This window comes from Pongo abelii, chromosome 17, assembly GCF_028885655.2.
Source record: "Pongo abelii isolate AG06213 chromosome 17, NHGRI_mPonAbe1-v2.0_pri, whole genome shotgun sequence".
NCBI classification, from domain to species: domain Eukaryota; kingdom Metazoa; phylum Chordata; class Mammalia; order Primates; family Hominidae; genus Pongo; species Pongo abelii.
In genome coordinates this window covers 81540433-81565138 of record NC_072002.2, presented here as the reverse complement: position 1 = coordinate 81565138, position 24706 = coordinate 81540433, and the positions used below count along the sequence as shown (strand labels likewise).

Here is a 24706-nt window from a genome sequence, read left to right as displayed (position 1 = left end):
TTGTTTTTTTGCTTACTGATTTGTTTAAGTACCTTATAGATTCTGGATTTGTCAGATGAATAGTTTGCAAATATTTTCTCTGATTCTGTGTGTTGTCTGTTTGCTCCGTTGATAGTTTCTTTTGCTGTGCAGAAGCTCTTTAGTTTGATTAGGTCCCACATGTCAATTTTAATTTTTGTTCCTATCACTTTTGGAGTCTGTTATGGAATCTTTGCCAGGGCCTATGTCCAGAATAGTATTTCCTAGGTTTTCTCCTAGGGTGTTTATAGTTGTAGGATTTACTTTTAAGTATTTAATCTGTACTGATTTTTTTATATGGTGGAAGGAAGGGGTCCAGTTTAAATCTTCTGCATATGCCTAGCCAGTTATCCCAGCACCATTTATTTAAAAGAAGTCCTTTCCTCATTGCTTATTATGGATGGCTTCATCGAAGATCAGATGGTTGTGGATATGCAGCCTCTATGTTCTCTAACCAGTCCTATTGGTCTATGAGTCTGTTTTTGTAACAGTACCATACTGTTTTAATTACTGTAGCCTTGTAGTACACTTTTAAGTCAGGTAGTGTGATTCTTCCAGCTTTTTTTTTTTTTTTTAATTTAGGATTGCTTTGGCTCTTTGGGCTCTTTTGTGGTTTCCTGCGAACATTAGTATGATTTTTTTTTAATTTTGTGATGAATGTCATTGGTAGTTTGATAAAAATAGCATTGAAACTGTAAATTGCTTGAGGATTATGGTCATTTTAACAATATTGATTAATCCTATCCAGGAGCATGGAATGTCTTTTCATTTATTTGTGTCCTGTTTGATTTTCAGTAAGTTTTGTAATTCTCATTATAGAGAAATTACACCTCCCTGACTAGCTGTATTGCTAGGTATTTTATTCTATTTGTGGCTATTTGAGTGGGATTGTGGTCTTGATTTGGCTCTCAGCATGAATGTTATCAGTATATAGAAATGTTACTGATTTTTGTACCTTGATACTGTATACCAAAACTTTGCTGAAATTTTAACGAGATCTAGGAACCTCTGGGCAGACTTTTCTAGGTATAGAATCATATTATCTGTGAAGAGAGATACTTTGACATTATCTCTTCCTATATGTTTGCCTTTTAATTCTTTATCTTGACTTATTTCTCTGGTTAGGACTTCCAAAACTATATTAAATAGGAGTGGTGAGAGTCAGCATCCTTGTCTGGTTCCAGTTCTCAAGGGAAATGTTTCCAGCACTTGCCCATTCAGTATCATGTTTGCTGTGAATTTGTCATAGATGGCTCTTATTATTTTTCAGGTATGTCCCTTTTATGCCTTTTTTTCAGGGTTTTTAATATGAAGAGATATTAAATGTTATCAAAAGCTTTTCTGTGTATATGGACATGATCATGTGATTTTTGTTGCTGGTTCTGCTTGTGTTATGAATCACATTTATTTATTTACATACGTTAAACAAATCTTACATCCCAGGAAAAAAGGTGATTTTATCATGATGGATTAAATTTGATATGTTGCTGTATTTGGTTTGTTAGTATTTTGCTGAGGACTTCTGAATCTATGTTCACCAGGATATTGGCCTGAAGTTTTCTTCTGCTGTTGAGTCTCTGACAGATTTTGGTATTAGAATGATGCTGGCCTTATAGAACGAGTTAGAAAGGAGTCTATCCTCCTTGAATTTTTGAAATAGTTTCAGTAAAATTGGTACCCCCTCTTCTTTATAGTATCTGGTATAATTTGGCTGTGAATTCATCCAGTCCAGGGCTTTTCCTGTTGGGTAGGTTTTTTATTACTGATTCAATTTTGGAACTCACTATTGATCTGTTTCAATTTCTTCCTGATTCAATCTTGGGTGGTTGTATGTTTCCAGGAATTTATCAATGTCTTCTAGGTTTTCTACTATGTGTGCATAGAGTCTCTCAGGTTTTTTTTTTTTTTTTCTATGGGGCCAGTGATAATGTCCCCTTGGACATTTCCAGTTGTGTTTATTGGATCCTTTTTTTTTTCTTTATTAGTCTTCTAGTACTGTACTAATCTTATTTATTCTTTCAAATAACAACTTTGGTTTTGTTGATGTTACATGTGTTTTTCATGTCTCCATTTCTTTCAGTTCAGCTATCTACTTTTTATGTTAGCTCTGAGATTGGTTTGCTCTTGTTTTTGTATTTCCTCTAGGTGTGATGTTACGGTGTTAAGTAAAGATCTTTCTAACTTTTTGATATGGACATTTAAGACTAATAAACTTTCCTCTTAACACTGCTTTAGCAGTGTTCCAGAGATTCTGGTATGTTGTGTCTATATTTTCATTAGTTTCAAAGAACTTCTTCCTTTCTGCCTTAATTTCATTGTTTACCTGAATGTCATTCTGGAGCAATTTGTTTAATTTCCATGTAACTGTATGGTTTTGAGTGATTTTCTTAGCATTTATTTTTATTGTTATTGCACTGTGTTCCAAGATTGTGATTCGTATGACTTTGGGCTTTTTGAATATGTTGAGAATTGCTTTATGGCCAAGTGTGTGGTTGATTTTAGAGCATGTGCCATATGTACATAAGAAGAATGAATATTCTACTGTTGTTTGATGGAGTGCTCTGTAGATGTCTGTTAGTTCCATTTGGTAAAGTGTCAAGTGTAGGTTCTGAATATCTTTATTAGTTTTCTAACTCATTAGTGTGTCTGATACTGTCATTGGGGTGTTAAAGTCTCCCAATTATGATTCTGTGGTTATCTAAGTTTCTTCGTAGGTCTTCAATACCTTGGTTCATAAATCTTGGTGCTCCAGTGTTGGGTGCATATATATTTAGCATAATTAAGTCTTCTTGTTGAATTGAGCCCTTTATCATTATGTAATGCCATTTTTTGTCCTTTTTGATAGTTGTCTGTTTTGTCTGAAAGAAGAATAGCAGCTCCTGCTCTTTCTTGTTTTCTGTTTGCTTGATAGATCTTTCTCCATTCCTCTACTTTGAGCCTGTGGGTGTCATTGTACATGAAACAGATATTTTTAATTCAGCACACAGTTGGGTCTTTAAAAAGTGGGGCATTTAGCCCATTTTCATTCAGCACATTATCTATCTTCTAAAAAATCCTCATTAACTCCAAACCTCTCATTGCTATCATCCCAACTCTCTGTTTTCCCTCTCTCAGCAACTTCTTTGAAAGACTACTTTGAATTGTGGAACTTCATTCTTAACCTCCAGTTACCCTTCAATTCATTATTTCTGTTTCCTGAGATTCACTCCTAAAACTTCTCTTCAGCTATACAGCAAATTATTATTTTTTCTTAATTGAAGGCTGATATAAAAGATCAAATTTGGAAACTTATGGTGTACATTAGTAGAAGAAATAAGCAGAATTATTCTTTATGTCGTGGTCTCTTTCAGTGACAAATTAGAACATATATATATTTTGGTGTTCATCTGTTAACACTAGTTTATTTTTTAATACAACGTGATGTAGAACTCTACTTTCTTGATACCCTGAGGTTTTTTCGACTACAAAGTTTTTCTACTATGCAAGTCTCCAAATATCTTTGCCATAATCCTATCCAACATCTTTAAACATTTAAGAGAACTTATATGTCAAAAACTACACAGCTTATCTCAGCAATTAGGTTTTAAGTTTAGACACAATCAATAATACATTGATAATTTTTTTTGTATAAGAACATTTTAGATATCAATTTATTTCTTTTTTTTTCCTTTTTTTTCTTTCTTTCTTTCTTTATTATTATTATACTTTAGGTTTTAGGGTAGATGTGCGCAATGTGCAGGTTAGTTACATATGTATACATGTGCCATGCTGGCGCGCTGCACCCGCTAACTCGTCATCTAGCATTAGGTATACCTCCCAATGCTATCCCTCCCCCCCTCCCCCCACCCCACAACAGTCCCCAGAGTGTGATGTTCCCCTTCCTGTGTCCATGTGTTCTCATTGTTCAATTCCCACCTATGAGTGAGAATATGCGGTGTTTGGTTTTTTGTTCTTGTGATAGTTTACGGAGAATGATGATTTCCAATTTCATCCATGTCCCTACAAAGTACATGAACTCATTATTTTTTATGGCTGCATAGTCACAGATGTGAGATTGAAAATAAAATGACTTTCAGTATTTAACACTCCAGAAACATTATTGGTTAATTTCAAAAATACAATTCCTATTTATTTTGCTGTTATTATAAACAATGTATAACAAGAATTTATGAACTAAGGCCAATAAGTATATGGAAAAATTTTCAACATCACTGATCATCAGGGAAATGCAAATCAAAATCACAATGAGATATTATTTCACCCCAGTTAGAATGTCCATTATCAAAACGTCTAAAAAAAGATACTGTTGTGAATGTGGAGAAAATGGAACTCCTTCATTGTTGGTGAGAAGGTAAAATAGTACAGCCATTATGTAAAACAGTATGAAGGTTTCTCCAAAAACTAAAAATAGAACTAGATAGAAGTAGTATATGATTCAGCAATCTCACTACTGGGTATTTATTGAAATGAAAGAACATCAGTATATTGAAAATATATCTGCATTCCAATGTGTATTGCAACACAATTCACAATAGCCAATATATGGAAGAAAACTAAGTGTCCATCAAGAAATAAAAGAATAAATAAAATGTGGTGTATATACACAATGAAATACTATTCAGCCATAGAAAAGAATGAAATTCTATCATTCACAGCAACATGGATGAACCTGGACTGCATTACTTTAAGTGAAATAGGTCAGGCACAGAAAGATAAATACTGCAGGTTCTAACTCTTATGTGAAAGCTAAAATAAAATTAAGCTAACAGAAATAGAGTGAAGAATTATGATTATTAGAGAAAGGAAATAATGGAAGAAGAGGAAATGGGGAAAGATTGTTTAATAGATATAAAATTATGGCTAGAGAGGAAGAACAAATTCTGCTTTTCTGTAGCACTGTATAGTGAATATGGTTAACAATAATTTAATGTATACTTTTTAAAAAGCTAGGAGAGGATTCAGAATGTTCCTAACACATACACACAAAGATAAACGTTTGAGGTGATTGTTGTCCTAATTACCCAGATTTTATCATTACACATTGAATACATGTATCAAAATATCACTCTGTATCCCATAAATATGTGCAATTATTTGTTCATATTTAAATATGTACAAAATAAAGATTTTAAAACTATCATGAATTACGAACTTGGAGGTAATAGAAGGTAAATGAATTTACTTGAGGGATTTAAGACATAGAATTGATCATAGTTCAGCTCTAGTCAGGCTTCATGCTCGAATGTATGTATATGGCAGGTTAGCTGAAGGAAACATTAGAGAAGAACCTTTTATTCAAGTGTGAGCTTTCAACAGGATGCTGATTTCATTAAGGGAAAGAAGGAACATAACGATTAGGTGGAAGAGTGAATAGAAAGTAAGAATTTCAGTATGCACTTTGAAATGCCTTGTGGAAAGTAGTTCTGTAGGTCTGGAGATTAGAAAAGAGATAAATATGGATTGTTTAGACTGTTTTGTGATGCTTCAGTAGGCAGATGTTCACTGAAGCCACATAATCTGAAGATATTATGTCTAGAATGTGCAGAAAATGTCTTCAAAATAGAACCCCAGATTTAATTTTCCTCAAATACCAATATGACTTTTCAGGAATTTTTTTTCCGTTAAAGTAAATAGGAGTGTAGGTAAATAGAATTCAACTTGTAAGTTGCTAGATTATCAATGATTTTCAAAATGTATATTCGGACGTGACAGTGACAATATTTTGGTAAGAATTTTAACCTTCTGCTAAATTAAAATTCTATCTAAACTCTCTTAGTTTTTCTAAGTATTTATGATAGATTTGTACTGTTGTCTACCGCCAAATCTGAAAATTTTACATAATAGAAACTGTGCACACTAACCTTTGGTGTATACACCTAAAATCATTTGTAAATGATCATAGCAAATATTTCCTGTTTTCAATCGTTCTGACTTGGAAGGAGCCCTTTCCTGCATGGCTTAAATAGCATTTATATTGAGAGCTGCTCCTTTGATGATTCTTGTAGCAATGGGTGATTACCAGTGATTATCTTATGCACTCCAGGAACTGATTAATAAGCATTTATTTAAAGAAGTCAGACATTATAAGTATTTAAATAAATCACATGTTTATATGACATAAGGACCTAATTAAACATTTGATATATTCTAACTACAGTTTCAGTTATTTTTAATGTGATTTATCCAGAAGATCTAGAGGATGCATTTATTAAATCGTCTTGCGGTTGAAGATACTCAATCTGAGAATGTTTAAGAATCTCAGTAAACTATCGCGAGGACAAAAAACCAAACACCGCATGTTCGCACTCACAGATGGGAATTGAACAATGAGAACACATGGACACAGGAAGGGGAACATCATACTCTGGGGACTGTTGTGGGGTGGGGCGGAGGGGGGAGGGATAGCATTGGGAGATATACCTAATGCTAAATGACGAGTTAATGGGTGTGCACATGTACCCTAAAACTTAAAGTATAATTAAAAAAAAAAGAAACACATGAAAAGAATCTTGACTAGTGTCATGAAACTATCGTATCATGGAGGTACAAATCGTTATATTTTATGCAGATTCTACTTACCGGTCAACATTGACTTAATGTTATAAAACGAGAACTTAAAAAGTAATACATAAAAAAAAATCACTGCTGATTATCCTCTTGAGGAAAAAAGAGAAAATGATAGACCCGAAACAGGATTAGGTGGAAGATACAGACCCGCAAAATCCAACATGATTATGCCATGCTCCTTCATCTTACAGGGAAGTCTGCAAGGAAGTGTTTATATAACACAGCAGGCTCACCATGCTTTTAAATGAACTATGGAAAAATATGCGAAATTTCATTTATATTTATGCTTTACTTCATTCTTTTGCATTTAAATTTTGAGTTCATTTTAGGAAATACTTTACATAGTGATAACAGTTGTGTTTGTGAATCATTAGTATATAAATGCACATACAAATATTGGGGTTCCCCCGCAGTATTTTTTTCTGATAGGAGAATAAATTACGAAAAGTGTGAAAAACACTGTTCTATAAATGTTAGCCAACTTCTACATGCATTTTCTTTTTTTAAAAAGATATACATATTCCAGAAAATGGCTTCTGCAAAGACATTGGTTAAAGGTACCAGCTGTAAAGAAAGCAAAATTCTTTGTCTTAATTCCAATCCCACCAATTGCTTTATGGCTAAGACAAGTTACTTAACTTCAATATGCTCAGTATCTGCATTTATAAAATAGCAACATAATAGAACATATACTATAGAATTATTGTAAGACAAGTCAATTAAGGAATGCCGTTATCTTTGCATAGTAATCATCACAGAGTAAACACTCAATATGGTTGACAAGATGATGATGGTGATGATATTTCATGAAAATATTTACCTTCAAGTCATCTTTGAGGCTTGTTAAAAAAAAATACCCAGCTCATGAATCAGTAGCTGTGGAGTGGGATTATCTGTTTTGTCAAGCTTTTGAAATGATTCTGTGTTTCTATGGAAACAATTTCCCTGAAATTGAGAGATCAAACTAACCCTTATTTGTCTATATATTTATTTAAAGATTGAGGTATTCTCCACATTCACAGTAAAATTTTAAACTAAATATAATGAGGTCTAACAAATAAAATAATAATAGTTTTGTCATATTTGTTCATTTGTTAAAGTCATAATTACTGCTATTGTCAAATAAAGTGCTTTTGCAGGCTTGGATCAAATGATTTTTATATTTCAGTCAGTTCATGTGAATCAGATATATGTGGTTCTGTGATATAATTATATTAATTTTTAGATTTTGTACTGATTCTACACAACACAAACATATATATACACATAAAGAAAGGCAAATTAACAAAGTGCATGACTTTAGTTTTCTTTTTCCATTCACGAAGGATTGTGTGTTTTATAAAATCATGTTTATATTATGCCTTTTCCATAACAAAATAATACTTTCTATACCATTTGGCAGTGGTGCTTACTAAGTATTATTTTTGATAGTAGAGTAAATTTATAGATATTACAGTTACAGAGAGATGTGCTGAAAGCACAACTGATAATTGGAGAAAGGAACATTTGGATGATATGTTTGTCTAGGTATTATGTAGCTACTATCACAACATCAGCAAAAACTGTCAAATTGAATACAATGGTTTATTTACTACAGTAAGCAGTGGCTAAAAAGTTTCAACAAGTGCAAAGTGAAACTATATCTTCATAATGAAAGCATAAGAACAAAGAAATAAATACTGTTAGAAATTCTTGGGAAAATGAAATACATTGTTGGTTCGAAGAAAAATATGTAATCCTTCATGTTGCCTTTACAGATATATATATATACATATATGTGTGTGTATATATGTATATGTATTCAAATATATATATTCATTCAATTTGTCAAATATAATTTACGTGATAAACATGATTAACTAACATAATGTTTGATCATTATTCTGAACAATGTTTTAGGAAAAAATAGTCTTTGCATAATTTTATGACTGTGGAATTTCCCACTCTACATGTATGGTAATTGATGGTTTTGTTAAACCATCATGATTTATTTGAAGGTTCATGAAATTTTCAGTCTACCTTATTCATCAACCTTTGAAGATTTTTATTTTTACTTTTTAATTTTTTTCTTGTGTTGTTATTATTGTTGGAAGTGGGAAGCACTATTTTTTTATTCTCTGCTTTCTGAAAAGCTGTTAATTCATTAATCATCAAAAGAAGCCTGGGATGTATGATTCCCTAATCAGTAATTTAGTGGTGTATCTGCATATATTACACTTTAGTCTTCAAACTGCAACTTTAAGTGAAACACTGTGTAATAAAACCAATTTTATCAGAGGCTAATTGAGATAAACGAGAGTTTAGTTCCTATGACATACTTCTGGTAACAAAAACTTCACTAAACTTATAAATAAGGACCAAAACCTTTCTAATATTAAACACTGAAATAAATGTGAGCTGTATATATATATATATATATATATATATATATATATATATGATTAGTAAAAACAAGTAAGATCCTTATTTACCCAATTTTGGGTGAATCAGTGAGTGACTGGCAGTTGTAGTGGTGATGGGTTAAATCAAGAAATGAATGTTTGCAAAACAAAGATTGTCAGGATCACCTGTGGCCACCACGAAGTTCAAACACAATAATTAACAAATACAGCTGGCTTGCTGAACTCTTTCCTACCCAGCATAGTTTATGGTCCTGCATTTGTATGATGATTGTGTACTTTACAAATCTTCATCTTGCAATAATTTGTATTCGTTCATTTTCCAACCTGGTTATTCCAGTTCAGGGCCATGGGTGGCAGGAGCCTATCCCAGCAACCCAGGGAGATTGGTGGGAACCAGCCCTGGACAGGGTGCCATCCCATTGCAGGATCACCCTCACGTGGTCACACTCACTCAGACTGGGACCTTGTAGATGAACAACCAACCCGATGTGCACAGCTTTGGGAAGCAGGAAGTGACTGGAGGACCCAGATAATCCCATACAGACATGGGGGGAATGTGCAGACTCAACACAGATAGTGACTCTGGCAGGGAATCAACTTTTTTCTCATCAACATTACACTGAAATGAAATTCAACAAAATGACAGTTTTTGAGGAGTTATTGTACAAGCTCACCTTGATCTTTCTTCTCTTTTGAAATGAATGTAATATTTACTGTATCATTGAATTATGAGACAAATTACTAAGAGAACAGATGAGTACCATTATGGCATTAGAGACACAGTTGATTTTGTTAGTCTGGGAGCTAGGCTATTACAGTAACCAATTAACTTTCCATTTCTCAGCAACCTCCTACCACAAACATTGGGTGGGAGTTAGTGGGGGAAGTATATCCAAGTTTCACAGTCACTCAGTGACCCAGGCTTGGTAGAGGCTCCACCATCCTTCAACTACTGAGTGCCAAACTAGGAAGCAATAAACATGAGACAATTATTCATAGGCCTTTCAGTGTTTCAGTTCGAAAATGGTGTACATCAATTTTACTCATATCTTGTTAGTAAAACCAGTCATGTAACCTTGTGCAATTGCAAGAGAGATATTGGTAAACAGTTATATGTCTACCACAGTAACCAAAACATTTTAGTTCTTCTTTTTTTTAAATTTATTTTATATACGAGTCATAGCCATTTCATCCGATTAGTCATTCAGAAGTTAGGGACAGTTTATGAAATCTTAAAAATCTGAACCTAAGCTTTTCTTAGAGTGATGGAGTGGAAGGAAGAATATCATGATAGCAATCGCAGTTCCTTCTGAGTCTGGAGTAACCAGCACCAGTTAGCATTGTCACTTGTGATTTTTGAAGGTATCTTAACCTCTGCATTTCCCAACTCTCATTTGACACTCCTAACCCAGGCAATTTCTTTTGACATCCAATTGGTCATTAAGTTTTGTCAATTCTGTCTCCATGTTATTATTGATTCTCTCACTTATATTGTCCTTTGCTGAAGAGCAGGATTAGTCAGAGTGCTGGGATGAAATATCACCTTCAAGAAGGCAATAGAAGGTCATGGATCTAGGGTATTTGATGGAGAAACAGAACAATTATTTCAATGTCCTGGTAATGCAGGTGCTTCTAAGCACTGATTAGAAGATCCAAATAATTTCTTTAAAGACTAAAATCCTATTGTAACTAACTAATAAAATTAAGATGTTAATATAAGATAAAAATAAATCCTATTGTAACTAACTAATAAAATTAAGATGTTAATATAAGATAAAAATAGATTAAATAAAGGGATAGGCATAGAAGTGGGAATAAGGACAATAGGTAATACGGATTCCAAAAGATATTCCAGCCAGAACAATTCAAGAAGGGGATTTCTTTTTTCTTAACATTTTTCTAATATTAATTTTCTTGCTTCTGTGTTTCACTACACAGATAAGATTTAAATAAATTCACAAAAATACAGAGTACATTTTTGAAATGAGCATTGAGACAATGTTAAGATCATTTTTTAAAATAGACTTCACCACATAGTGTAAAATCTGCCACTAACTCTCCATGTTAACTGCTGTATATGGTATTACAGAGGAGCTTTTGGAATGAAACGGGACTGTTTATAGACACTTTGTGGCTTCCTTCTTTTTTTTTTCCTTTTTATAAAGAATTTCTCAAATTAGAAGAAAGATAGGTGATATTCTCTACTTCCCTGTTTTAATATTACCACTCCAGGCCCCAAGAGCCATGTGTTCCTATTTGTTTCACACGAAGGCTTTATAGTATTTGCTTGCTTCATGTGTTCACTTCCCAAGAGGAGAGGTAAGATGTGGTTTTTAAATTGATGAAGAGAAACTCTTATTCTTACTTTTTAGTAGCATTTTCAAAACCTTTAAGTTTTTCTGTTCTTCTTTGTTTGGGGAAAGCTTTGGAACTCTCTGATCGCCACAAATTCTAAGTCTATGATATATCATTTTGTCCAAGCCTACTCAATATTTTTCTAAAAATTGAGACATTTTATTAATTGCCATCTGTTTTTCTCTATGAGAAGCTGGGCTTAGTTGAGCTCAATATTTCAGCTTTCCATGAGCTTTCCAGAATACATCATATTTTTACAAGTTTTCACAGATGGAATAATTAGCTTTATGTAACCAAGAAGAGGTCATAGAAAAGACAATTTCTAATTAGATTCAGTTTCAAACTGCATAAGTGCATAGATTATAATATTTTTCATCCCTTAAGTCATAATTAGTCTTCTTTGAAAATATAATTGTTCTGAGTCACATTGGGATCATTTTCAGCTTATATATGTCCATGCAATATCATGTATTGCTTCAAGCATGATAATATGTATCTGTCATAGTCACTTAACCATGCTTAGAAAAAACATAATGACATTCAAATAATTTGAAAATACATGTGGAACATATATATCAGGGAAAATATATACTAAAGTATTTTTGCAATAGCCATTTACAAAGCTTTTTATGTGTGTATATTTTTAGCAGAAATGAAAATAGCTGAATATTTCAACCTTGAGAAATACAGAAATCACTAGATGCTTATTATTCACCTGTCAATAGCTATTTTCATGTAGCTCACTAAAAACATTTAACTCTTAATACATACCAGACAGTATTTTGGATGCAGCCGCTCGTTTCATCAAGAACACAAACCTTGAGAGGCATAATAATTATCCTCAATTTTCACGAGACAACTGAGACAACCAGAGGTCGAGCTATTCGTCCAAGGTGATGGAACTAGCAAGCGTTGGTGTTGAGTTAGTTATTCAGCCATCCTTGCTCCACATGTGCTGCTCTTAACTCCAGCAAACTGCCTTTAGAACATTCCATCTCAAACTATTTGGGAAAATAACCCGAAAGTCAGTAGAGAGTGACTCGCTTGGTCTTTACTATGGTGCAAATTAACATTTATTTATATAAAATCAATTTATATTATGTATATCCAGGACTTCTTCCCTGCATTTGTCTACAACTTTTTTCCTTCAATTAAAGAAATTATATTGTATGTATTCTGTTTCTTTATTTCACTTGACAATTATGGCACCCAATTATGTGGCTGCTGAGTAACAATATGTTGATATAAATTTTTTAATGTTTGTATTCAATGGTTGTTTGTTTGTTCAACTGTGAGACCAATTTTATATACCTCCTCCCAGTGAATGGATTTTGGCTATTGAGAGTGTTTACAGTGCTTTTTAATTGCACATGAAAACTAAAAATAAAGACAGGTATATGTGAGGTTATCTTCTGAAATAATCAAAGGGATAATAGAATACCTGTTTAGATATTAGAAGTAAAACAATGTTTTATTTTTCTGTATTATACCTTGTCATAAGAACATTAAGAGAAAAAACAGATTTTAGAGAAACATGAAAATATTGTACAGGTTTGACTGCAAACACACTGGAAAGTAATAACAAATAGACTGTGTTCATTTGATGGTTAAGTTAAAATCAGACTGCATAATATTTCGTGGTATATGTGTACCACATTTCTTATCCAGTCTGTCACTGATGAGCAGTGAGATTGGTTCTATGTCTTTGCTATTGTGAATAGTGCTGCAATGAGCATTCGTTACCTTTATGGTATGTATATTCATGTGTGCATGAGTGAAAATGCGTGTGTCATTATGATAAAATTATTTGTATTCATTTGTGTATATACCCAGTAGTGGGACTGCTGAGTTGAATGGTAGTCCTGTTTTCAGCTCTTTGAGAAGTTGCCTTACTGCTTTCCACAATGATGACATAAATGAACTAATGTAAATACTAATTTATACTCTCACCGACAGTGTAAGTGTACCTTTTTCTCTTCAACCTCACCAGCATCTGTTATTTTTGAGTTTTTCATAGTAACCATTCTGAGTGGTACAAGATGGTATCTCATTGTACTTTTGATTTGCATTTCTCAAATGATAAGTGAGACTGAGCTTTTTATCATGTGCTTGTTGGTCAAGTGTATGTCTTCTTTAGAAAAGTGTCTGTTCATATACTTTGCCTACTTTTTAATGAGGTTGTTTCATCTTGTAAATTTTTGTAAGTTCCTGATAGATGCTGGATATCAGACCTTTGTCAGATGCATAGATTGCAAATATTTTCTCTCATTCTGTAGTTTTCCTGTGTAGGCTGTTAATAGTTTATTTTGCTTTGCAGGGATTCTTAAGCACAATTAGATTCCACTTGTCAATTTTTCTATTGTTGTGATTGCTTTTGGTGTCTTTGTCATAAAATCTTTGCCTGTTGCTATGTCCAGAATGGTATTGCCTAGATTGTCTTCCAGGGTTTTTATAGTTTTGGGTTTTATGTTTAAGTCTTTAATCCTTTTGAATTGATTTTTGTATGTGGTGTAAGGAAAGGGTCCAGTTTCAATCTTTTGTATATGGCTAGCCAGTTACCCAACACCATTTATGGAATGGAAAGTCTTCTCCCCATTGCTTGTTTTTGTCACAGATTAGATGATTGTAGGTGTGCAGTCTTACTTCTGGGCTCTGTATTCTGTTTCATTGGTCTATGTGATTTGTGAGAACATAGATGTAGCTGGAGGCCATCATCCTTAGCAAACTCACTCAGGAACAGGCAACCAAATATCACACGTCCTCACTTATAAGTGGGAGCTAAATGGTGAAAAATCACTAACATAAATAAGGGAACTTCAGACACTGGGCCCTACCTGAAGGCGGAGGGTGGGAGGAGGGATAAGAGCAGAGCAAAACAAATATTGGGTACTAGGCTTAGTACCTGAGTAATAAAATAACCTATACTACAAACTCCTGTGACGTGAGTTTTCCTATGTAACAAACGTGCAATTGTACCTCCAAACACAAAATAAAAGTTAAAAAAAGAAAATCATGTTTTTATTCCTATTTTTCTCACACGAACCCTATAAATTTCAGATTCCCTTCATTTCATTCTATTCCTGTCACTATGTTTTTTAAACAAAGAATATATTTGTCAATGCTTATATGTCTGATGTTCATTTTTGTGTAATACCGAGAGCACCAAAGACTCATAAAAAAGTACAATAATTTTAAAAAAATCAGACTGCAAAGATGGTAAAGACATAATTAAGATATATACTGATAAAAGTGTTTTAGGCAAATCTTCAATACAGGAACATACAAAAATTTACCCTTGACAAATAAAGGCAAATCATGTTTTGATAGTTTGTGGAGGGGAAGAAAAAGTGAAATACTGTGTCTAAGAATATGAAATTTCACCAGCATTTATTTAACCAATTGGAATCTATCTCTTTTCATTTTAGAACTTTTGCACACTCAGTCTTAATGTTGTCAGTGCTTACCACTTCACATATGCTGCTCATTAATCCACAGTCCTCTACTACTGCTCCTAAATAAAGTTCATGATATCCAGCCCAGAAATGAAATGGCACTTGTTGCTGTATATCTTAGGATTTCACATCAATAGTGAATGTGGAAGGCTGTGTAATGTCAAAGAGGACATCGGAGCCTCCAATATAGGTATTCTGACTCTATACTGCTGTAGCTGTCCCAGAGGGCTTTTTTTTTTTTTTTTTTTTTTTTGGTGACAGTAAATATGCAAATTATATGCTTAATGAGAGTTCATAAATAAAACAGAAAATGATCTTTCACATTTTAGTTCTGTGGAATGAATGTTTAGAGAAAGAGTTGGCACATGGGTTATTAAAATTTTTGGCCCCAAAATATTGCTTCCTTTTCACTTATGTATGCAAACTATATCCACTCACATTTCTTTATATTTCATACTAGTGGTTCTAAGAAAGCCATTTCAAAGTCTTTTTATGCATAGTGTCATCTTATGAAGCTGCCAAGTTTCCCTTGATTTTTTAAGAGATCACAAACAGGATTAAATTTCTATATTTATCCCATCCACAGTTCCCAGCTTCAACTTACATCTTCCCCCAGACAGCCACCAAATCCATCATTCCGACTTTTTTTTTTTTTTTTTTACTTGACCTCAAGAATCTTTAGAACAAGGGGAGAAAATGTATACTAAGAGGAAATAATAGAAAACATTCATTTTGTCATTTGAAAAATGGGGCAAACATTAAAATGTAATTTATAGATCTTTATTCAATGTAAACAAAGTGAACCATCAGCTGTAGATGTCACAGTGTTAGATATTTATGCATTTTTTCTTCCATTCAATAAAGTACAGTGTATAGCATATACTTGATGTCTTTAAGATCAGTTGTAGCACTAGTTATGAATACATTTGTTTACAGGACAGGTCACCTAAAATTACTGAATATAAGTCCCAGCATGTGTGATATAATTAACACATTAAATAAAATATTGTATTAGGATTCTTTAGAGGTGCAATACTAATATGATATATGCATATATGAAAGGGAGTTTATTAGAAGAATTAACTCACACGGATACAAGGTGAAGTCCAAGATAGGCCCTCTGCAAGCTGAGGAGGCAGGAAGCCAGTAGTTGCTCAGTCTGAGTCCCAAAGTCTCAAAAGCAGGGAGGCCAACAGTGCAGCCTTCAGTGGCCAATAGCCTGAGAGGCCCCCAGCAAACCACTTTGAGTCCAAAGGCCGAAGAACCTAAAGTCTGATATCCAAGGACAGGAAGCATCCAGCACAGGAGGAAGATGAAAGCCAGAAGACTCAGCAAGCCAGCTTCTCCCATCTTCCTCCACCTGCTTTGTTCTAGCCATGCTGGCAGCTGATTGGATGGTGCCAAACCACAACCAGGGTGACTCTTTTCCCAGTTCACTGACTCTAATGTTAATCTCCTCTGGCAAAACCCTCACAGACACACCCAGAAAAAATACTTTACCAGCTATCTAAGGATTCTTCAATCCAATCAAGTTGACACCTAATATTAATTATCACAAATATACTTTCAATTTTACTTGGACATAATCTATTGATGCTACTTATAATAATGTTATTTAAATATTATTATAATTAGTTTAATATCTAATATTGTGCTAATATAAATGCAATTTTATTTTGAAATATATTTTACAACTTTGAAAATAAACATGGATTAACATTCCCAGGTATTAGCAATAAGAGAAAAAATATAAACACACTAACATAAGACATAGTATTAGTATTTCTTCATATTGAAATATTATGTAGGTTTTTTAGCATATTCATCTGATTGGAAAATATAAACAAGATTGCAAATGCAGGGCAAAATGCCACTGCTGGTTTATCCAGGGCCCATTTCAGGCATTTTTTCTTATTTGCCTGGTTTCAGCCCAGAGCGTTTCTCAGTCTAGCAATGCTGACAGCTGCCACCAGTCTTCAATCAGAAGTGGAACATCATTTGAAATGTTTTTCACTTCTGCTGAAATGTATCAGCATTATAGAAAGTTTGGAATATAGAGGAGTATAAACAAAGCCACAATATTTCATTATTGAGATATAACTACTGTTACCATTCATTTTTCTTGAATGTTTTATCTAAGGGTGTTCAAATTAAAGGGCTTTTTCCTTAGAATTATAAATGATGATTTTTAACTTTAAATTTAATTGAGAAATATTTCAATCGTATATTTAATAGGGAAAAATAGCACTTGGTAGAAAAATGACCCAGATGTCATGAGTGTTGTTGTTTGTCATATTTACTTTAAACTGTTTTCAAGGGAGGAGAATGTTGCAGAAATTTCTAAGTTTCAACTTTTAGACAAATTTCACTTATTTCAATCATTGTAATTACCATGACAAATTTTGTCAGTTTTCTCTGCCTAGACTTACTAACTTATCTAATTGCTTTATGCCAAGAGTATTATGGGACATTGCCTTGTAATTGTGAAACACTTATATAATTAGTATCATATGGTATCCTAATTTAATGATTCTTTTTTCAGTTAATCCAATTTATACTTGCTTCCCAGTGGACAAATTTGAATATTTCTCTACGTATAAAATAGTAAAATATAACTGCTACTTTATATACACATTGTAAAATTTATTGCTTTTGGCCTAATTATTCTCCAAAAATGTGTCCAAATTTTCAGTTTTATGAGTGTTGTATAGTTCTGCTTTCTATACATTGTCATCAATAGCTGGTATTACAATAATTACTTGTATTTGTTTAACACATTGATTTAAAAGTACGACATTGCTGTATATTTTTGTTGTTGTTTTAATATGTATATTTTAAGCATAAGTGAATAATGAAAGAACAACTATCCAAATACTCATGACTCGAATTCAACAATTATTATCAATTTACCACTATAGTTTTGCCTATCCTCCCATTTTTTTGAGATATTTTAAAGAAAATATACTTTTTCTCAAGACATCCTGTCATTTCTAATACCAATATGCTTCAAGTATACATGACTAAAAATAGGGCATGTTTTTATATAACAAGAAAGAAACATTCAGTGATCAATAAAATTGGCAATACTTTCTCATTATCATCTATTGCTCATCTCTACATTAGTATGTATTATACCTTATACAGACTAAATTTTTTATAAATCCATAAAAATGCAAATATGAAAACAGTTTTGTAAAGTCGTGAACCAAACAATGCCCACGTTTTACACTAGTGCTCGCATATCTTAAATCTTTGTTAATCTAGAACAATATCTTTCCTAAATTCCTGCTTTTTTTGACATGTCAAATAAACTAGATCAATTTTATGGTAGATCAATACTTTTTAAATATTTATTGTATATTCAGACCTTGTGGTAAGTGTGACAAAATGCAGACTCAAAGTCGGTACCTGTGAAAAAGTTCAAGATTTGGCATTTGTAGTAAGATGCTCCTATTACACAGATTACACTGTGGGTAGCAAATCTGTAGAAAGACACAACTTGAGTTTGTTTGATTGTTTCCTTTTACTTTGTTTACTTTGTTTCCCATTTAATTTCTTCTTTTATTACAGGTTAATTTCCTGTAACTTGAAAATTAGCTTTCAACTTTTTTTGGTAAAATATTTTATAGGCAATGTTCTTTATAAAGGTCATATCATAGCACATCAGAAACATCTATTATCTGTTGTTCCACAGTTAGTTGTCTAATTTGTTTTTCTAGGTTTTGACAAGTCAAGATTTTTAACAACATTAATGAAGTATAATTGGCACAATAATCTGTATATACTCAAGTTGAATTGAATTTTTGACATATTTCTACTTCTAAGACTGACATCACAATACAGATAATGAGCACAATCATCACTACCCTCAAAAGTCTCCTCATGTCCCTTCATCATCCTTCCCTCCTGATCTTCCTTCCATCCCCATTTTCTCACAGATCTTAGTCGGATTTCAGTCACTGTGATTGTTTTACATTTTCTAAAATTAGATGCAAAAGAAAACACACAACCTGAATTTGTTGGCAGGCTTGTTTTACTCATTATTATATTGAGATGTTACTGTATCAGTAGTTCATTTCTTTTCACTACTGAGTATCATTACATTGCATAGACATATTACACTTTCTTAGTACATTGACTTGTTGATAGACATTTGACTTTTCTCAGTTTTTGTCTGTTACAAATAAACCTGCTCTGAAGCATCTTCATATGGAAATATAATTTTATTTTGTCTTAGGTAGATATTTAGATAGATATCCTTGATATCTACCTAATATCTAGAATGGCTGGATCATATGGTAGGTATATGTTTAACTTTTTAACAAATTGCCGAACTGCTTTCTAGTCATGCGATTTTACATTCACACTAGCAGTGTATGAGACGTACGGTTGCTCTATATTCTCTTCAATATTTGATAAGGTCAGTCTTTTAATTATATTCATTCTAGTAAGAGTTTACTGGTATCTCATTGTAGTTTTAATTTGCATTTACCCATTGAAACTGAAGGTGTTGATTATCTTTTTTTAACTTATTTTACATGTCAACTCTTTGTGCTATGTCTCTTTAAATATTTTGCTTATTTAAAAACATTGTGATGAATTTCTGTTTCCAAGTTTTGAAAGTCCTCGTACATTCTGAATACAAGATATGTAATTAACAAATATCCGCTCAGTCTGTGACTTGTTTTCTCATTTAATTATCATCTGAGGTAGAACACATAATAGCTCTCAGAGATATCAAGGTCTTCACTCCTAAAACCAAAGACTGTGATCTCTGTAGATGAACATGAGATTCAGTTAATGGCCTTTAGGTAGGAAGAGTATCCTGTATTATCCAAGTGGACTTTAAAGGAAATTATAAGTGTCGTTATAAAAGGAAGAAGAGGTAAATTTAACACAACAAAGAGAAGCCAATGTGCAGATAGAGTAGAGAGAAATTTGAAGATGCTCTGCTGCTGGCCTAGAGGAGGGATATGAACCAACGCATGCAAGCAATAGAATACACTTTGAGAAGCTGGAAAATGTAAGGAAATAGACTCCCCTCTAGAGACTCGGGTGGAAGCATGACCTTTCTGGCACCCTGGTTTCCGTCCAGTGAAATTCATTTTAAACATCTCACCTATAGAACTGTAAGACAATAAATGTGTATCATTTTAAGACACTGAGTTATGGGAATTCTTTACAGTAGCAATGGGATCTGATACAGAGATTATCTCAATTTTGATACGGTCCAATTTATCAGTTTTTAACAAGTGCACTTTTGATATTGTTGTAAGAAATCTTTGCCAAAGAAATTACAAGTATTTCATCTAAATTCGTATTCACTTTTTGTGACCTTGTGCACGGTAAAGTATGGATCAAAGTATCTTTTTCTCAAGTGAATACTCAGGTGTTTTAGCACAAAGACTGTTATTTCTCCATTGATTCGCCTTTTGAACTTTTTCAAAAATCAATTGATCACATAAATGTTGGTGTATTTGTGCACTTTGTGGTTTGTTCTACTAAATTATTTGTTGATCCAATACTTTACCATAATGATTACTGTAGCATTATGTGTTAAAGTCAGATGGCATAGTCTTCCAAATTTCCTCTTCTTTTAAAATGTTCTTTGAGTCATTCCAAGCCCCATGTTTTTGCATATGTAATTATAGAATGAGCATGTAAGTTTTATAAAAATACCTAATTGGAATTTTATTTTGTATTTTAATTTTAATTTAATTGTATTTTTTGAATTTTGTTTATACAACGCTTTGGAGAGAATTGACATTTTTAACCATTTTGAGTTTTCTGATCCAGTATCATAATAAATATCTCCAATTATATTGATTTTTCTCGATTCCTCTTAGCAGTATTTTATAGTGTTCAATAGAGAGCTATTGCACATTTTTGTTAGATTTATGTCCCAATGTTTGAATTATTTATATTATTATAAAATGTACTGTTGTATAAATTTTGAATTTTGATTATGCATTGCTAGTAAATAGAAATATAATTGATTTTAATATTGACCTTGTATCCTCCAACCCTGCTAAAATTACCTATAGATTTTACCAGTATTTTTATAGATGTCATAAGATTTTCTATATGTGTATTTAAGCCCTGTGTAAATAAACATATTTTTATTTTATCTTTTTAATCTAGATGCTTTTCGTTTCTTATGTCATTGGATAGAATTTTCAGTATAATGTTGAATTGAAATGAATCAATTTGAATTATAGATTTGTCTGTTTCTTCTTGTAATACAATAAGGTTTTATTTCATCTTTTATTTCATTTATTTTGAGGCATTGTTATTAAGTGTATAAACATTTAGAATAGTTGTGCCCTGTTAATGAATTGACATAATTCTTATAAAATGATATTGTTTTATATTATAAAATGACATTATCATTTATAATTATGAAATGATATTGTTTATCACCACTAATATTCTTTGCCCCAAAATCTACATTATCTAATATTATGGCCATTGTAGCTTTCTTTTGACTAGAGTTAGCAAGATATATGTTTTTCATTCTTTAAATTCTTACCTACTGTACCTTTATATTTTAAATCATTTTGAAGACATATAGTTGAGTCTTTTTAAAAATCTAATAATCTTCATCTTGTACTTTGATTTTTATCCCATTAATATTTAGTGTGATTATTATGATGATTAATATTAAACATACCACTTTGCTACTTGTATGTTTTTTTCATCTGTCCTTTGCTCACTTTTTTCTTTTATTTCTTCTTTGGATTGAGTATTCTTTAGGCTTCAGTTTTATCTATTTTGTAGCCTGTAGTAAACTCTGTTACTTTATTTTAGTAGTTGCTTTAGGTTTATTGTATGCACATGTACCCTTATTATAATCTATTTTAAGTCATATCATACCACTTTATATATGGTTTATGGAGCCTAAAATAGCATATTCCTAATCTTTATGCTGTTAATTTCATACATTTTACTTCTGTAAATGAGGTATGCCCCACAATACTTTGTTATTATTTTTGCTTTAACAGCCAATTATCCTTTAATGATATTATAATTTAAAAAAGGTCTTTCTATTTACTGATATGCCTTCCATTTCTGGTGATTCCATTTTTGCATAGATCCAGATTTCCTTCTAGTATTATTTTATTTCTTCTTGAAGGATTTCTTTAATCATGTATTGTATTGTAGTTCCCCTTGTGTGCTGATGCTGTACACCAGAAAGAGTCTTCATCCCACTTTCCTTTATTGAAGATTAGGAATACAGCTTTGGGGTAACAACTGTGATTTGTTCAGGCCTGGCTATAGGCAACTATAAAGACTTGACTTGGCAGTACAATACTCACTGCCAAACATTCCCTTGTCACACCAGATTTGATGCACAACCAGTGCATTGCATTCTCTGAAGGGAGTTGCAGTCAAGGACACAGTCCCTTCTGTTAGGTCACGCTCTTCTTGTATTTACATTACTAGCCCCAGTGTTAAAGTGTAAAAGAGAGCTTTATCTGTGGCCTTGGGCAGAGGTCTTTCTCAAGCATTTCTGATGAGGTCTCCTTATTGAGTAAAGTGGGTGAAACCTTGAAGACAGTTTTCCACTCTGACAATGCACTTAGTACTTTTTCACTCAACACTCCCATTGCACTCCCCCAACCCCAGAGTCCATAAAAAATGACTTAGTTTTTTGTAGCACTACCATTATAATGCAATGATCCACATGTCTGTGCTTATCCTCTGATTCGATTAGAGTGCTGTTCCATGGAGGAAATGAAAAAAGGAGATGCAACAATTTCTTTGGTTTTAACCTCTTGCTTATACTATTGCACTAAGTGTCTAAAGGCTTACCTCTTAATTTTTTTTACTTGTTCTTTGAATTAGCTGCTCCAATACCTGACAGCTCAGTTTCTTCTCTTTAAATTCAGCTGATCTCTTTACAAAAATCATTGTGATTGGTTGAGAAATTCTCAGTTGGATGGCTTTCTTTTCATTTTCAATACTTCAAAAATATTTCTGCACTGGCATTTGGCATGCATTGTTTGAAATGAGACATCTGCTATCAACTTTATCTTTGTTATTCTATATATAACATATCATTGACTACCTTTCAGATTTTCTCATTATTAATGGTTTTGAGTAATTTAATCATGATGTGCCTTGGTATAATATTTTTTAACATCTGTGCTTAAGTTTTGTTAAACATTTTGGATGTATAAGTTTCTAAATTTCATTAGTTCTAGAAACTGCAATTATACATAAATGAGAATGTTTGAAATTGTCTCACAACTCAATGATAGTTTGTTCATTTTTAATTTTTTAACTTTTTTTCTCATTATGTTTTTTCAGATGATGTATATTTGTCTTCAATTTAACTGTTTTTTTCTCAGTGTGAATAATATGCCATAAATCATATGCAGTGTATTTCATCACAGACATTGTAGTATTATTCTCTAAAGGTTTAATCTTTACTTTATTTTCAATTTTTCTACTTAACACGTTCAACATTTCTTCTGGTTTCTTGAACATATATTTTGTGTCCTAGTCTACTAAAGATGTCATGCAATAGGATTGGCTGTGAATATTTTTGATGAATATTTTATACTACATCTAATAAAGCCCCTAAACATGTATAAAAAATGGAGGATAAAGAAACATACTGAATCACACAACAGTGATACAATTAGCAAAATTCAGACTATGTGAAACTCTATAGGACAAATAACCTTGACTCTTCAGCATATAAACGGAAAGAAAAATTAGAGGGAACCTGTAGACCAAATGAGAATTGAGAAATGTACCAAAAAACTGCATTGTGTGGACATATTTAATTCTTAATTCAAAGATATAAAGATTTTTAATTTGAACACTGTATGACAATTTTATTATATTAACATTTTTTCTTAATTTTTAGCTTTGACTTTGATGTTTAAAAGTGTGTATACACACTTACATAACATGTATACTTGCGTGTGTGTGTGTGTGTGTGGCTTCAATGGTTAAAATGATATGAATTTGAAATTGGTTTTAATATTAAAAAGTGAGCATGCGTACAAATGACACAATATTGACCATGTGTTGGTAATTACTGAAACAGGGTAATGATATCCAGGTATTCATTACACTATTTTATTTATCTTTATATGTATCAAAATACCATAATATAAAGTTCCCAAAAGTTATATTCACTGAAACATGGCCAGCTAACTTCATATCAGTGTTGGTGATAATTTGCCAAACTTATAAAAAGTATCTCTTTCATGAATAATATTGTACCAGTTCCAAATATTTTTATTCATCAGCTACCAAAAATATATATTTTAGCAATTTCTAAAGAGCAGATTTATCTGAATTTCAAATACGTAACATAAAGATAAATTTTACCTTTTTCACCTCAGTTGAATTTCTCTATGACCTTCATTAAGTAAACTTTTAACAAGGAATACATCTGCTTAAAGGAAATACACCAGGACCACAGAATCCCTGTGTACTTTCTTAATTAGGTGTTCTTTAACAACTCCTCTTAACACAAGCCAAAGACCTAAAAAATCTCTAAGGAGTCATTCAAAAATACATGCAGAAAATTCATAACATAATCATGTAGAAAAAGTCCTACCATGAACTCTGACTTTTCTGTTGATTATATGATATTAAACTCCATTGTGAATCTTACAAAATTATTTTTCTTCATAAAATAAATCAAATTTGGCTGGGTGTAGACGTTGGAAATGCAAAACTATTAAGTTACATATAAGGATTAGAATAACGCATCATGAAGAGAGAACCTTGGGTCAATGGAAAGTTTTAAATGTAAAACTCAATAGGCAGAGTCTTTTGTTTTAATATTTAAATACTAGAAGATACATTTCCTATCATTCTTACATATTACAAACATTCAACCATTCTTACCCAGGAACTATAATTTTGTATTTATTGTGTTAAGAGGATTTT

General features: G+C 32.3%; 1 protein-coding gene across 4 annotated transcripts in view; it reads left to right on the top strand.

Annotated features, from left to right (window-relative positions):
• The window catches only part of CDH19 (cadherin 19), a 104399-nt gene that overhangs the window by 6628 nt on the left and 73065 nt on the right, over positions 1–24706 (top strand). The gene's annotated exons all lie outside the window — the stretch shown is intronic.